Here is a 12,756-nt window from a genome sequence, read left to right as displayed (position 1 = left end):
CTTCTTGAGCTTGTCAATGTCTTGATATTTCTGTATCAGCCTCTTTGCTGCTAGCCTTCTTAGAATAAGTAGTAAGAAAGACTTGTGAGCAGCCCAGTATTACATATAACATGAATTTATTTAATGCTGTTTCTATTAATAAAATAAATTGTTTTTTATTACTAAAACACATAAACATATGAGTTTAATATATATCCATTATATACCTTTTTAGATATCCTCTATTAATTGACTTTCTTTATGTTTTGCATTTGAAAGTGAATTCTAGTGCCAATGACATTTAAAAACCTGTCAATAATAAAAGCAATTACTTCCGGAAATAGTCTTGGCAAGTCTATTCCTTTGAATAATCCTTGTGCCTCACAATTGGAGTTGGGGGGAAACGTTTAGGGGAGGTATTTCTGGACCTTTTGCTAATTGTTTTGGATTTTTCTTATGAAATATGGCTGATTTTTTTCCTAGGTGTAAGTTTAAACACCTTTTACCTTTAGGCACTAGTGCGCTTAGTCTGTGACACGTTTTTCCATGAAGTTCCTCTTTCAGATGAACACGCATTATCTGATGCTCTCCAATGGAATTCTCTTCATCTCTGCAAGTTGTCATAGACACCTACTAGCTGAGTAATCAGCTCACTTTTTAATCTGTGTTAGCTTTACTTGACCATCTTTAATTGCTTTTGCAGCATCTTTATAATTTGTTATTTTAAAATTTATTCTCAATATTGTATTGCGGGCCAGAGCATTAATGTAAGGGGCTTGTAGGATGTATCCAAACCCAGGGGGCCTGTTGGCTCTTCTGTCCCTTGTTAGGTCCTTCAGGATATAGTTTAGGATTTCCCCAAATACACTTTATGATTGAAGCTCAGATGTCCCTCTATCTCTTATGAAGGTTGACAGACACATAGCTTATGGGAAATCAGCATTATTCAGATTAAAATTTCTCCTGAAAAATGTAAGTTGACTTCTCAAGATAGCTTAATAGTATTACTAGAAGTGGGCTTCATATTCAAGGTGATTTTCTTCTTATATAGACACTGAATATTAAGAAATATGGTTCCCAATTTTCCTACTACCTTGGTGTCATCAGAAGTTCTCACTCAGCACAAAATAAAACTAAAACTAGTTAGTGAAAAGTCATAACTTTACAGGCTGCTTCAGTATAATTCCTATTTCATAGTGTTTTTCATTGAATAATGGTCCTGAGCCTGTAAGTGTTTTTGGAATGGAGCCTGTTGGTAGATTCATGTGACTAGAGTCTCGTTTGTGACTACCTTTTCAATGAGAGCTAGGCCCTCATTTGGTTGGTTAATTCTTTCCTCTTTCCTATCTAGCTGCCTTTCTCATTTTTAAACAGGTTTTAATAAACATTGATTATTCTCAAATCATATATCCTATTCCTGTCCGCCTCTCTTTCAGAGAATGTTGGTGATACCTATTTCGTAGACAAGAGAACATCAGATTCTAATGTACCTGATATTACATAGGAGCTGTTATATATACTGTGTCTTTTACTTATCTCTTTCTTACTTATTCTCTTTCATTTCACCTTGTGAGGTTGATTTTCCATTTCATAGATTAAAACAAAAACAGCAAACAAGAAGCTCAAAGAAGCTAAGTGACTGACAAAGGGTAACAAAATGAGTAGTTTAGAGCTGGTTCACTCATTTTAATTACTCTTCTATAATCCAGTGTTACAGGATACCGTAACTTAGTTATTGATATTTAAGTGTTCCCATATGTTTATTTTATAAATAATGCTTCAGTGAATAACTCTGTGTGGATCTCCTTGGTCATATACCTGTAAGTGGAATTAATGAGTCAACTTCACACTTTTTTGTAGATTTTTAAATTGATTTATATTCCCACTGTCAGTGAATGGGATTTCCTCTTTCTCCATATTCTTGACAGTTCTTGTAATGGTTTAATATTTTCGTATCTCTTGGGTGAGAAATATCTCATTGATTTAATATACATTTCTCTGATTTCATGTGAATTGAGCCGTTTTTCATAATTTTATAGTCCATGCTGTTTTCCTTTTCTTTGAGGTCCTGTTTATATCCTTTGCCCAATTTTCTGTTATGTTGTTTATCTTAGTAATCTGATAGCTTAAAAAAAAAACCAATCTGGATACTAATCCTCTTTTGTTGTATTTGTTACTGGTATAATCTTTCATTTGTGTTAATATTTAAACCTTCCTAATGATGCATTTTTGCCATATAGATGTTTCTAAATTTGAATTAGTAGTTTTTTATGTTTTATGGGCTCATTTGAGATACACTTTTCCTATCCCTGTGTATGAAGACATTTTCCTGTAGATATTTTACAGTTTTGCTTTTGACATTTGATTTGTCTCAAATTTATTTTGGTCACAGTGTGAGTTGGAGGTTTAATTTGATCTTTATTTTTCACTTTAATATTAGTAGTCCATTACCAAAGCACAATTTATTAAATATTTCATCCATTCCCTACTGATTTGCAATGCCATATTATATCAAGTATCATTTATTTAGGATATAAACTTCCACATATGCCCAGGCTATTTCTGAATACTCTATTTCTTTGACATATTTATGTTTACTTGTACCAATGCTATGCTATCTGAATTATTGTAGCTTTACCATCCATCTTGACATTGAGTACAGTAAATTTGTAGCTCTTATTCTTACATTTTCTTAGCTATTCTTGGTCTTTACTATTCAAGTTGAATTTTGGGGTAAACTTCAGAAATTAAAAATCCTAATTTCATTTTGATTGAAATTACACTAACTTTATAGAGAAATTTGGGATGAATTGATACAGTTATTCTTGAATTTCTTAACATGAACAAAATAAAGCTCCCCAATTTGTGGGAGGTTTTCTTCTATGTGTTTTAAAGAAGAGTTATACTTTTCTTCAAAAATTCCTTATACAGATTTTATAGATTTATTTGTGAGCACTTTATACTTTTGTTGGTGTTGTGAGATGCTTCTTAAAGTACATTTTCTAACCAATTATAACTGCTGCACAAAATACTATTGAATTTTGTATATTGTTCATGTATTTAGAAGTCTTGCTAGATCCTCTTATTCATATAAATTTCAAGATTTTCCTTTTATAGATTTTTTCTCTTACTTCCTATGTAGACAACCTTATTTTCAGTAAATAATGATAATTTTGTTTCTCCCTTTCCAATCTTCATACCTCCTCTCCTTCCCTTCCTCCTTCTCTCCCTCCTGCCCTTTCTTCTTCCCTTCCTTCCTATTTTTCTCTTTCTTTTCTTTCCTTGCTTTCTCCCTTCCTTTCTCCTTCTCTTCTCTCTCTGTCTTTCTTTCTCTCTCTCTTTCACTGGGTAGGATTTCTGTGCAATGTTGAATTTGTTTGGAACTTTAAGGGAACTTGTTAAAGTTTTTTGATAAATACTCTTTATCAGGTTAAAGGAGATTTTTTCTGTTTTTAGTTTGCTAAGTTTTTAATTTTTAAAAAATTGTGAATGCCTGTTGAATTCAAAACTTTTCCTGAATTTGCTAAAAACATCATTTGTTTTTATTCTTTAATTGATATTGTGGTGAATTACATTAACATATTTTTATAATGTTAAGACTTCCTTACATCCCTGGTATAAACCCTGCCTGGATGTTAGGTATTATTATTTTGTACATTGTTAGATTCTGTTTACTATTATTTTATATAGAATTTTTCTGTCTATGTTTGTAAGTGTGATTGGCTCATAATTTTCCTTTCTCATATTGTCGTTCAGTTTTCGTTTCAGTGTTATTTCAGGCTTATAAAAAAGACTTGGGGGAGGTTCCCACTCACTTTTTATATTTTATGAAACAATTTGCATATTATGAGGGTTACCTGTTTTTGGAAAGTGTATTAAAAGTATCCAGGGAAATGGTATGGGCCTGGTAAAATTTTAAACTACTGGTTTGGTCTTTATCTGTCTTTGGATTTTTTCATTTCTTCTTTTTATAAATCTTTGGGTGGGATTCTCAGTGTATTAATTTTCAATCTTTTTTTTTTTTTGAATTTTTGAATTTTATTTTATTTTTTTATACAGCAGGTTCTTATTAGTCATCCATTTTATACATGTCAATCCCAATCTCCCAATTCATCACACCACCACGCACACTCCCCGCCGCTTTTCCCCCTTGGTGTCCATACGTTTGTTTTCTACATCTGTGTCTCTGTTTCTTCCCTGCAAACCGGTTCATCTGTACCATTTTTCTAGGTTCCACATATATGTGTTAATATACAATATTTGTTTTTCTCTTTCTGAGTTACTTCACTCTGTATGACAGTTTCTGGATCCATCCACGTCTCAACAAATGACCCAATTTCGTTCCTTTTTATGGCTGAGTAATATTCCATTGTATATATGTACCACATCTTCTTTATCCATTCGTCTGTCGATGGGCATTTAGGTTGCTTCCATAACCTGGCTGTTGTAAATAGTGCTGCAATGAACATTGGGGTGCATGTGTCTTTCTGAATTATGGTTTTCTCAGGGTATATGCCCAGTAGTGGGATTGCTGTGTCATATGGTAGTTCTATTTTTAGTTTTTTAAGGGACCTCCATACTGTTCTCCATAGTGGCTGTATCAATTTACATTCCCACCAACAGTGCAAGACGGTTCGCTTTTCTCCACACCCTCTCCAGCACTTGTTGTTTGTAGATTTTCTGATGATGCCCATTCTAACTGGTGTGAGGTGATACCTCATTGTAGTTTTGATTTGCATTTCTCTAGTAATTAGTGATGTTGAGCAGCTTTTCATGTGCTTCTTGGCCATCTGTATGTCTTCTTTGGAGAAATGTCTATTTAGGTCTTCTGCCCATTTTTGGATTGCGTTGTTTGTTTTTTTAATATTGAGCTGCATGAGCTGTTTATATATTTTGGAGATTAATCCTTTGTCGGTTGATTCGTTTGCAAATATTTTCTCCCATTCTGAGGGTTGTCTTTTTGTCTTGTTTATGGTTTCCTTTGCTGTTCAAAAGCTTTGAAGTTTCATTAGGTCCCATTTGTTTATTTTTGTTTTTATTTCCATTACTCTATGAGGTAGATCAAAAAAGATCTTGCTGTGATTTATGTCAAAGAGTGTTCTTCCTATGTTTTCCTCTAAGAGTTTTATAGTGTCCAGTCTTACATTTAGGTCTTTAATCCATTTTGAGTTTATTTTTGTGTATGGTGTTAGGGAGTGTTCTAATTTCATTCTTTTACATGTAGCTGTCCAGTTTTCCCAGCACCACTTATTGAAGAGACTGTCTTTTCTCCATTGTATATCCTTGCCTCATTTGTCATAGACTAGTTGACTATAGGTGCGTGGGTTTATCTCTGGGCTTTCTATCTTGTTCCATTGATCTATAGTTCTGTTTTTGTGTCAGCACCATATTGTCTTGATGACTGTAGCTTTGTAGTATAGTCTGAAGATAGGGAGTCTGATTCCTCCTGCTCTGCTTTTTTCCCTCAAGACTGCTTTGGCTATTCGGGGTCTTTTGTGTCTCCTTACAAATTTTAAGATTTTTTGTTCTAGTTCTGTAAAAAATGCCATTGGTAATTTGATAGGGATTGCATTGACTGTAGATTGCTTTGGGGAGTATAGTCATTTTCACAATATTGATTCTTCCAATCCAAGAACATGGTCTATCTCTCCATCTGTTGGTATCATCTTTAATTTCTTTCATCAGTGTCTTATAGTTTTCTGCATACAGGACTTTTGTCTCCCTAGGTGGTTTATTCCTAGGTATTTTATTCTTTTTGTTGCAGTGGTAAATGAGAGTGTTTCCTTCATTTCTGTTTCAGATTTTTCATCATTAGTGTATAGGAATGCAAGAGATTTCTGTGCATTCATTTTGTATCCTGCAACTTTACCAAATGCATTGATTAGCTCTGGTAGTTTTCTGGTGGCATCTTTAGGATTCTCTATGTATAGTATCATGTCATCTGCAAACAGTGACAGTTTTACTTCTTCTTTTCCAATTTGGATTCCTATTATTTCTTTTTCTTCTCTGATTGCAGTGGCTAGGACTTCCAAAACTATGTTGAATAATAGTGGTGAGAGTGGACATCCTTGTCTCGTTCCTGATCTTAGAGAAAATGCTTTCAGTTTTTCACCATTGAGAATGATGTTTGCAGTGGGTTTGTCGTATATGGCTGTTATCATGTTGAGGTACGTTCCCCCTATGCCCACTTTCTGGAGAGTTTTTATCATAAATGGGTGTTGAGTTTTGTCAAAAGCTTTTTCTGCATCTATCGAGATGATCATATGGTTTTTATTCTTCAATTTGTTAATATGGTGTATCACATTGATTGATTTGCGTATGTTGAAGAATCCTTGCATCTCTGGGATAAATCTCACTTGATCGTGGTGTATGATCCTTTTAATGTGTTGTTGGATTCTGTTTGCTAGTATTTTGTTGAGGATTTTTGCATCTATATTCATCAGTGATATTGGTCTGTAATTTTCTTTTTTTGCAGTATCTTTTTCTGGTTTTGGTATCAGGGTGATGGTGGCCTCATAGAATGAGTTTGTGTTCCTTCCTCTGCAATTTTTTGGAAGAGTTTAAGATGGATGGGTGTTAGCTCTTCTCTAAATGTTTAATACAATTCACCTGTGAAGCCATCTGGTCCTGGACTTTTGTTTGTTGGAAGATTTTTAATCACAGTTTCAACTTCATTACTTGTGATTGGTCTGTTCATATTTTCTATTTCTTCCTGGTTCAGTCTTGGAAGGTTATACCTTTCTAAGAATTTGTCCATTTCTTCCAGGTTGTCCATTTTATTGGCATAGAGTTGCTTGTAGTAGTCTCTTGTGATGCTTTGTATTTCTGTGGTGTCTGTTGTACCTTCTCCTTTTTCATTTCTAATTTTACTGATTTGAGTCCTTTCCCTCTTTTTCTTGATGAGTCTGGCTAATTGTTTATTAATTTTGTTTATCTTCTCAAAGAGCCAGCTTTTAGTTTTATTGATCTTTGCTATAGTTTTCTTTGTTTCTATTTCATTTATTTCTGCTCTGATCTTTATGATTTCTTTCCTTCTGCTAACTTTGGGTTTTATTTGTTCTTCTTTCTCTAGTTCCTTTAGGTGTAAGGTTAGATTGTCTATTTGAGATTTTTCTTGTTTCTTGAGGTAGGCTTGTGTAGTTATAAACTTCCCTCTTAGAACTGCTTTTGCTGCATCCCATAGGTTTGGATCGTCATGTTTTCATTGTCATTTGTCTCTAGGTATTTTTTGATTTCCTCTTTGATTTCTTCAGTGATCTCTTGGTTATTTCGTAACGTATTGTTTAACCTCCATGTGTTTGTGTTTTTACGTTTTTTTCCCTGTAATTCATTTCTAATCTTACATTGTTGTGGTCAGAAAAGATGCTTGATATGATTTCAGTTTTCTTAAATTTACTGAGGCTTGATTTGTGACCCAAGCTGTGATCTGTCCTGGAGAATGTTCCATGTGCACTTGAGAAGAAAGTGTAATATGCTGTTTTTGAATGGAATGTCCTATAAATATCAATTAAATCTATCTGGTCTATTGTGTCATTTAAAGCTTCTGTTTCCTTATTTATTTTCATTTTGGATGATCTGTCCATTGGTGTAAGTGAGGTGTTAAAGTCCCCCACTATTATTGTGTTACTGTCGATTTCCTCTTTTATAGCTGTTAGTAGTTGCCTTATGTATTGAGGTGCTCCTATGTTGGGTGCATATATATTTATAATTGTTACATCTTCTTCTTGGATTGATCCCGTGATCATTACGTAGTGTCTTTCCTTGTCTCTTGTAACATTCTTTATTTTAAAGTCTATTTTATCTGATATGAGTATTGCTACCCCAGCTTTCTTTTGATTTCCATTTGCATAGAATATCTTTTTCCATCTCCTCACTTTCAGTCTGTATGTGTCCCTAGGTCTGAAGTGGGTCTCTTGTAGACAGCATATATATGGGTCTTGTTGTTGTTTCCATTCAGGAAGCCTGTGTCTTTTGGTTGGAGCATTTAATCCATTCACGTTTAAGGTAATTATCGATATGTATGTTCCTATGACCATTTTCTTAATTGTTTTGGGTTTGTTTGTGTAAGTCCTTTTCTTCTCTTGTGTTTCCCACTTAGAGAAGTTCCTTTAGCATTTGTTGTAGAGCTGGTTTGGTGGTGCTGAATTCTCTTAGCTTTTGCTTGTCTGTAAAGCTTTTGATTTCTCCATCGAGTCTGAATAGATCCTTGCCGGGTAGAGTAATCTTGGTTGTAGGTTCTACCCTTTCATCACTTTAAGTATATCATGCCACTCCCTTCTGGCTTGTAGAGTTTCTGCTGAGAAATCAGCTGTTAACCTCATGGGAGTTCCCTTGTATGTTATTTGTCGTTTTTCCCTTGCTGCTTTCAATAATTTTTCTTTGTCTTTAATTTTTGCCAATTTGATTACTATGTGTCTTGGCGTGTTTCTCCTTGGGTTTATCCTGTATGGGACTCTCTGCACTTCCTGGACTTGGGTGACTATTTCCTTTCCCATGTTAGGGAAGTTTTCGACTATAATCTCTTAAAATATTTTCTCAGGTCCTTTCTCTCTCTCTACTCCTTCTGGGACCCCTATAATGCAAATATTGTTGCATTTAATGTTGTCCCAGAGGTCTCTTAGGCTGTCTTCTTTTAATTCTTTTTTCTTTATTCTGTTCCGCAGCAGTGAGTTCCACCATTCTGTCTTCCATATCACTTATCTGTTCTTCTGCCTCAGTTATTCTGCTATTGATTCCTTCTAGTGTATTTTTCATTTCCGTTATTGTATTGTTTATCTCTGTTTGTTTGTTCTTTAATTTTTCTAGGTCTTTGTTAAACATTTCTTACATCTTCTTGATTTTTGCCTCCATTCTTTTTCTGAGGTCCTGGATCATCTTCACTATTATTATTCTGAATTCTTTTTCTGGAAAGTTGCCTATCTCCACTTCATTTAGTTGTTTTTCTGGGGTTTTATCTTGTTCCTTCATCTGGTACATAGCCTTCTCCCTTTTCATCTTGTCTATCTTTCTGTGAATATGGTTTTTGTTCCACAGGCTGCAGGATTGTAGTTCTTCTTACTTCTGCTTTCTGCCCTCTGGTGGATGAGGCTATCTAAGAGGCTTGTGCAAGTTTCCTGATGGGAGGGACTGATGGTGGGTAGAGCTGGCTGTTTCTCTGGTGGGTAGAGGTCAGTAAAACTTTAATCCGCTTGTCTCCTGATGAGTGGGGCTCCCTGTTGGTTGTTTGGCCTGAGGCGACCCAACACTGGAGCCTACTGGGGCTCTTTGGTGGAGTTAATGGCAGACTCTGGGAGGGGTCATGCCAAGGAGTACTTTCGAGAACTTCTGTTGCCAGTGTCCTTGTCCTCACGGTGGGACAGAGCCACCCCCTGCCTCTGCAGGAGACCCTCCAGCATTAGCAGGTAGGTCTGGTTCAGTCTCCTGTGGGGTCACTGCTCCTTCCCCTGGGTCCCAATGTGCACACTACTTTGTGTGTGCCCTCCAAGAGTGGAGTCTCTGTTTCCCTCAGTCCTGTCGAAGTCCTGCAATCAAATCCCGCTAACCTTCAAAGTCTGATTCTCTAGGAATTCCTCCTCCCATTGCTGGACCCCCAGGTTGGGAAGCCTGACGTGGGGCTCAGAACCTTCACTCTAGTGGGTGGACTTCTGTGGTATAAGTGTTCTCCAGTTTGTGAGTCACCCACCCAGCAGTTATGGGATTTGGTTTTATTGTGATTGTGCCCCTCCTACCATCTCATTGTGGCTTCTCCTTTGTCTTTGGATGTGTGGTATCTTTTTTGGTGAGTTCCAGTGTCTTCCTGTCGATGCTTGTTCAACAGTTACTTGTGATTCTGGTGTTCTCGCAGGAGGGAATGAGAGCAAGTCCTTCTACTCTGCCATCTTGAACCAATCTGAATCTTTCTTATTTTTTAATATATTTTTTTAAGATTGTAAAATTGCTTTATCCCACCAATTTTGATAGTCCTATTAAGTTATAAGTATGTTTAAATTTTCATCATTTTTTTAAACATATGAATTATTTAAAAGTATGTTTTAAAATTTCCACATTTAAAAGACATTTTGGGGGTTTCGTTTTTCAATATTGATTTCTAATGTTACATTATGGTTATAGATTGTGGTTTGAATGACATTAATTGTTAGATATTCATTGAGACTTACTTCCTTTACTAATGCATCATTTGTTTTATGAACATTTTACTGGATTTAAAAACATTCTTTGCAGTTTGAATGCAAAGTTACACACACAAACATATACATACATGTATGATTGCCGTAATTTTTTAAGATGCTTGTTTGACTTAACACAGTCCCTATTCAATAACTCTGCAATCCTCCTGAGTAGTACCAAGGACCTTAAAATGTTTATCTCTTATTTCTAACCCCTCCCATTATCTTCCATATTATTTGTATCTAAGGTTTCATTTATACCTTGTTTTTAAGTTCCCCAATTGTGAGCATTCTCTCTCTCTCTTTGTTACAGTGACAGTTTGGATCCACTCACATATTTACCAATTTCTTTGCTTTGTATTATTTTTTCATTCATTTCCTTTCATCCAGGGACAGTTTCTTTCTAGGGTTGCTTTATGGAAAAATGTTTTAGTTTTTTTTTTTAATAAAAATGTCTTTATTTTGTCTTCTCTCTTGAAAGATAGTTTAGTTTGGTATAGAATTCTAGGTTTTCGGTTATTTTGCTTGAAAAATTTGAAGATATTATTCCATTGGCTTGGGGCCTCTATTTTCACTGATGTCATTTTAAAAATTCTTCTCCAATATGGTTTACTACAGGATATTGGATATAGTTCCCTGTGGTATACAGTAGGACCTGTTGTTTATCCATTCTAATTCTATGTATAATAGTTTGCATCTGCTAATCCCAAACTCCCAATCCTTCCCTCCTCCACCCCCCTCCCCCTTGGCAACCACAAATCTGTTCTTTATGTCTGTGAATCTGTTTCTGTTTCATAGATATGTTCATTTGTGTAGTATTTTAGATTCCACATATAAGTGATATCATATGGTATTTATCTTTCTCTTTCTGACTTACTTCGCTTAGTATGATAATCTCTAGGTCCATCCATGTTGCTGCAAATGGCATTATTTCATTCTTTTTTATGGCTGAGTAATAGTCCATTGTATATATATGTACCACATCTTCTTTATCCATTCATCTGTTGATTAACATTTAGGTTGCTTCCATGTCTTGGCTATTGTAAATAGTGCTGCTGTGAACATTGGGGTGCATATACACTGGTGTCATTTTTACTCTCTTCTTAATTTTGAAGCATTTGAGAAAAATAAATACTATATGATATTAAAATATAATGAGATCATTCATTATTAAGAACAGACTGTGGTTCATTCAAAAAAAATAAACTGCTGTAAATATTCTATGTGGAAAGCATCATGACATTCCTAGATGAATGTCCTAAAAGGAATGGTTCCTTTTAGGCACTCATTTTGCCTGTGTATTATGCTTAATTATAAACATGCTTATATATTTATTATATGTTAATTAAAAAAAGTAATTTCCTTTATTATAAACATTATTACAAAGTTTACAAATATTCAAAACTACTTTGTACAAGTTTTAGATTTTGAAATTTAAGTGTGCCAGCCAAATCATACTATAAAAACTTAAACTGTATTATATGTACAAAAAAACAGAGGAAGATATCTTCTGTAGCATCTATCCAGAGAACCTTATTCTAGGGATTATCATTCTCTTCTTTATACTGTAAAAAGAAAAAAGTAAATCTGTATTTCATAATTTGATATCTTAGAGAAGAGATTTAAGGCAAATGCTAATGTCATACATACATATTGAAACAATGCAGTTTTGCACATAGTATATACTTCTGCACAATCATTCTTAGGACTTCTAATGATTTCACTGTTATAGTAAGACAACTAGTTTTAAAGTGTGGTAAAATTTCCTAGCCTAGCCCAAAGCTAAGAAATATATAACACAAAGACTCTTAAAATCTCTTTTGCCTTGTGCCTTTATATAATTATTTTGATATTTGTCTCTTTTTCCTTGCCAGGAAGTTGGGTTTTTTTTTTTTTGGTGGGGGGTTTATGTTCCTGAACTTTAAACTACTGTATGAAAAAATCAAAGACATTAAACCCAAAGATATCCAAGTCTGTGTGCATTTATTTCTTATGAAGACACTATTTCCTTCTGAAACAGAATCAATATGTTATGTAGTCTTTGTCATGTAATTGTCTTGATTGATTTACTTCAGTAGTTTCTTTCATTTGTTCCTCAGTCACTGAGTTGTACACTTATGCTATCTTTCAGGATACTTTGAAATTCAAACCTTTTGATCAGATGCATAAGATTTATTTTCAATAGTCCTTTTATCACTAATACCAGTAGTGTTCATTGTATCGAGTAATGTCTCATTCTCCATTTTTATATAGTCTTGTGTATTACAGCATACATATTAATACTTATATTCTATAATCACCTGAATCATTATTATAATATAACCACTATTAATGTATGTTGTCTTTAACCTACAGTGCCTCCACATTTATAATCATTGTTTGTCCCACGTCTGTTGTAGGAAAATTAATAGCATAGTAAATAAATTGTTTAGTCAATTTACAGGTTAATTGTTTGAGTGAACTTCAACTTCTTAATTTTTAGTAAAGGTCCAGATCAGAAAAGGTCCTGGGAAATGTGAGTGATTATGTAAATTGATTGTTTTACGAATAGCAGTGCTAGAAGCTACATAGGTGATTATCGTGTGAATATATAGGAATGGCATCTAAAATT

General features: G+C 34.4%; 1 long non-coding RNA gene across 1 annotated transcript in view; it reads left to right on the top strand.

The window, feature by feature from the left end:
• Positions 1–12,756, top strand: part of LOC132367237 (uncharacterized) — a 248,699-nt gene that overhangs the window by 9,435 nt on the left and 226,508 nt on the right. The window lies entirely within an intron of this gene.

This window comes from Balaenoptera ricei, chromosome 6 (assembly GCF_028023285.1).
Source record: "Balaenoptera ricei isolate mBalRic1 chromosome 6, mBalRic1.hap2, whole genome shotgun sequence".
Taxonomy (NCBI): Eukaryota; Metazoa; Chordata; class Mammalia; order Artiodactyla; family Balaenopteridae; genus Balaenoptera; species Balaenoptera ricei.
This window is presented reverse-complemented; position numbering and strand designations above follow the sequence as displayed.